Here is a 5,051-nt window from a genome sequence, read left to right on the forward strand (position 1 = left end):
TGAAGTTAATACAGCAATGCTCCTCCTGAATTGTTCATCTTCTAGACACATAGACACGATTTGATTAGCAGATGCACTGTGGTTTTGATATGTTTTACATAATGCTGCTTTGTGCCAAAGGTGACATATTGTTTTCGTCAGACAGCATTAACAAAAAAAGGTCCATCACTGTCTGGCGCTGTGTTACAGCAGATTTTAATATCACCAATGAAGTTGCATTCAAAATATATGATAGATGCAGCGTACGTTCACTCTATACAAGGAGCGTGAACTAAAGTGATGGCTGTTTCAACTCGTTTTGACTTTTTCAAGCTGTTTTGGGGTTGAAATAAAGTCACACATCTTTCTTTAGTGCAGTAATACCAGTTGAGAATGAAACCCGAGAAGAAAATAAAGCTTTCATTTACTTTGACAAGGCTGCACTGTGAAAGCTCCAGTACCACATTTAGTTTCATCTTTGTACCCTGTCCATGGGCAGCTCACATATAATTGATGTTAGGAGTGAATGATGTAATGTCTGTGAACATGGAAAACAATACCTGAATGTCACGCTCTGTGAGTGCAGGAGGAGGCTAAAGACTACAAAACACAAAGCGGAGGACTGAGCTCATTCCAAGGCAAATGTGTTTGTACTCAATATGAGTAGTTTCTTGGTAATAGATAGATTTTTATGTGATTTCTTCTCAAATAAATTCTCAAATAGATGGGAATATTTATGCAGAAGATTTAACTAACCATTATTTTTTAAGGGTTACCATTTCACTTTCCAATGTGTTGTAATGGGAAACCACTTAAAAATTAGGTAATGGTCATTCAAAGCTTTTCACCTACACTGTGAGTCCAAAATTATGTTGCAGCACTCATACGTTGTGCATTAAACATCTTCCTGCATCACAAATGCCTGCAGAACTTGGCAATCTTATGTATTGTCTCCTCATCTGGTATGCATCAGCAGTCACATCCTTCCTGGTTTTAAATCAGGAACCTTTCTTGGCCACCATGCTTGGCTTGGTCTAAACAAGTGGGTGCAGAAGGCCATAGCGATTACTTAAGCTCTTACTTATTGGCAATCTTCTCAAATGGTGGTTCTCCTTTCACCAGAAATGTAATAGGCTTTGGAGGGGTCACTTCTTCAAATAGCTTTGGAAGCAAAAACCTTAAAGGTCCCCTAGGTGTGAGGCGCAGTAAAAGCTGCTGTAGGTAGGCATAATAAAAGGTGTTACTATCCGGTGAAATAAGCCTTTGCCTCGGGGAACTTTCTTGGGTGTTCCAAGAAATGTAAAAAGGGACAGGGAGATGGGAGTGGTACAAATGATTACCATGGTACCACTCTGTGATAAGAGTATAGATGTCCACAGGGTTTGTTTTTTGGGGGTTTTTTTTACTCTGTGCAACGCTACATTAGGTGATGTTTTTATGAATTATAACAGAAGAAAAAATCTTTAAATATCGACATTTCCCTTGAGAAGTAAAACACCTTTTTACTTACAGATTAACATGGTCTACATAAAGTAAAACAGGCAGAACAGGGAGGGCTAAAGAGCTGTGCTGCAAGTATTAAATCCACTTACACAATCTACAGCATGCTTTAAATTCCCTTGCCATTTCCTTAGCATGGCCAGCAGTCTGAGCTCAGTGGGCTTGGGTTTGCAGCTCTGCACATTAATAATCGTGGGCATTGTAATTTTGCAGAAGTGATTCTATTTAAGTGACATTTAATATTTAATGACCCACTACAGACTGTTAGATATTTAATTAACAAACCAAGTAGAATCCAACATTTTGCTGTAGTTTAACTAAAGCCAGTTGTGCTATGGGGCTGCACCCTCTATCAGCAGACATGGCTCTTTACAGCAGCCTGGAAAGTCTTTAGCAGACACATGTGGGGAGCTACTTTCACCGCATTATACTTGGGTCCTAATTTCCAATGGTGTAGCCCCCTGCAGAGCTTTAGTGCCCTGTCGTTGCTGGTTACTTTAAAGACTTCCTCTCTTCACTTTATCCAGTGGACCTGCAGCAGAGCAATGACAAGAAACATATTGGAATGCACAAGAGGGACATTTTCATTAAGAGGTTTTACAACATTTACAGTTCATTAGCCAGATGTTAGGGTTTGTTTCTGGTGACCGGTATTGTTAGAAGATTTATCTGGAATATTCTGTTTGCATGTACTTATTGATAGGATTCGGGCTGACGAACTGTATTGCTCAGTGTTTTAATCACATTACGTGTTACGATGATTATAGTGACATTTTGTTTAATTACTATTAAAATATATGCAATCCATCAGCTGACACCATTTCATATTGCTTGTTACTTAGCAAGGGTCACAACAAATACTATCCAACACTCCTATTTAAACAAAAGCAGAAGACAATGTATCACCAAATGGAAAGATAACATTAACTCCAACTGCATTAATGCGTAGCACTGTCACCATCAAATGAACTGAGGATAGAAAGACGTCACTGCTCTCGATAAAAAAATAAATAAACACTCTGTATGAAACTTTAATTCAATATTTCTTGCATAATAAAGAATTTGGTAGGATAATACAAAGCAGAGGTGCAGTTATTGGGCTTGGGCAATTATCAGTGGCCATAAGTCACCATTCAAACATGCATGAATAAGAAATTACAATAGTGTGGGGTGCAATTAGCTCTCCTAAATCAGTGCGTTTCAGATGACATTATCTCACCGGCTGTGAGCTATTACTGCACTGAGAGTTTCAAGACCCAGAAGAGTCAGTGGGGTCAACTACTGTGGGGGAAAAGATCGTTTGGTCCCTGCTTGTAACATGAAAACATCTCTGTGGAGTCTGAGATCCTCCAATGTTCTGAAATCTGCAAAGCCTGAGGCATTTAGGATTTCATTTCTGTTAAAACATTGTTAATTACAGGCCTCATTTTAATTGTATAGTATGTTGAATCTGATACAATGTGTTGGTTTTAGTACAATTTAGAACTGAAACCAGCATATGTGGTTGTTGAAATTGTTGTGGTAATTACCAAAAGTGTAAGTAAAGTGCATTTTAACATGCATATTACTGCAGGTGCAAACAGGAAATCTGTTTTATATCAGCTTTGTCATTTGTCTGTGGAAGAAAGGCTCCTGCAAATCATTAATACTTTTGATGGAAATTTTACTTGCCTGCCACTCAGTCTAAAGGTCAGGAGCTGATGGCCATTGTGTAACTATGTTTTAACAGCTACACAATGGCAACGCATAGCAGGGCAATGCTCTGAAAAGGCGTGACTGTCACGGTCTGCAGAGGCAGACCGTGCGGAAATGTGTGTGGTGGACCCAGGAGCGAACACAAGTGAGGATGCAGGAGTGGAGTTAAACAAAAGCGAGCCTTTTATTCTGGCTGATGAAAGGAACAAAACAGAGTGAGGGCAGCATAAGAGTAATAGTTCAAACAGAAACCTAAACTGGACATAAACTAAGGCAAAGCTATGGCTGGAGATACAGAACACAGGGGGTGGTAACACAGACGACGCGACACAGACTACATGAAACACAGAGACTAAATACACAAGAGGGATGATCAGGGGAAGTGGCCACACATGGGAACACAGCTGACACAGATAAACATAACAAGACATGGCAGGAGTAAACAACACTGACGGGAGACTGTCAAAGTAAAACAGGAAGTACACAGGTGCAAACAGGAGGAGAGAGAGAGCACGGGCATAGTGGGCTGGGGAAACATGGAATGAAACAAGGAGGGGAGATGAGGGCTCACAGATACATAGAGGGGCACACAGGGGATAAAAGTCACAAGGGGAAGTCAAATAAGGAACACCACAACAGGACAACTTAGGAAACATGGCCTAAATAAGGAACGAAATACAAAAATACAAGAAACTAAGAATACTGGGCCCACATGGCCCAGGACCATGACAGTGACAACAGTCTCTCTGCAGAATAGCTCCCCAACCACTTAACTCATTTGTTCTGATTTTTAATTATCTTATGTGTGGGTCAGTTCAAGGATGAACTTGAGTCCAGTGGACGTCATACATGTTTCTCCTGCTGGGGTATAACACAAGTTGCCTACCAGGCATTCTGGATGAGATCATATCACTGACCCATGAAAAAAAAATTGTAGCTGACTCATGCACTAATCTAAGTTGTGCAACCACGTTTAAATGGGCTGTCAAGGACTTGGATGCGCTGTTTCCTTGGATTCTGTGATCCATGCACTGTAAAGAAGTCACAAAGACGTAAAGCAGAGTAGTTATTCTGAACTGTGTACTAGATGAGACATAAAGATTTCATTTGAGCAGGACATACATATAAGAACCTGGGAGGTCACACAAGAGTGTGACTTGTGCAAATGTACCTGCATTTGATTATAATAAGCAGAGAATACTAATAATAGGGCAACTGTCTCATCCATGTCATTGATTAGTCAAGGGAGGGCCCTGAAACAAAGTGGCCACTTGCCCATCCGCTTGGCTGATCAGTCTATTCACCAAACCAGGCAGCTTTTGTTTGTTTTTATTCCTAAAGTGACTCTGTGATTCCTTAAGTTTAAACTGGAAAAAACAACAACAGCGAAAACGTAGAAAAGATAGAATTCACAGAGGAGTCCTTTTTTATCCCGTCTGAAAAATTTAAGCTGTAATACACTTACAGCTTTCTCTAAAACCCCATTGAAAAAGATCACAGACAACATGTGATGTCTATAATGCTGGTATGAGCTTTACTTGTGAGTAAACGTGTTAATCTGGCTGCTAAGGTACAGGATTTCAAGGTGAATTGTGCAATACCTAAAAAACAAAGAACAAACGTGATGTTTAAATCGTCCTTATATTCATATAAGACCACATCATACTCGGCACTGTTTTTTCATTGTCGTCATTGGATTGCATTTCCAAACAGGCTTACACAACCTCAACTTCCTTAATTTTTTTCCTCGCAAAGCACATTTTAGTGTTGTCATTTCTTGTACTTTGGCTGAATCATTATGCTCAAAAGGAAGCTGAAAAAGCTGGGAAAAGGTGGAAATAATTCTATAGCAGTCTGTCCCGCCCTTCCCCAAAAAA

The sequence above is a fragment of the Rhamphochromis longiceps genome, linkage group LG20, assembly GCF_057381845.1.
Source record: "Rhamphochromis longiceps isolate RC_006_pf linkage group LG20, R_longiceps_female_GT1.1, whole genome shotgun sequence".
In the NCBI taxonomy this organism is placed as follows: Eukaryota; Metazoa; Chordata; class Actinopteri; order Cichliformes; family Cichlidae; genus Rhamphochromis; species Rhamphochromis longiceps.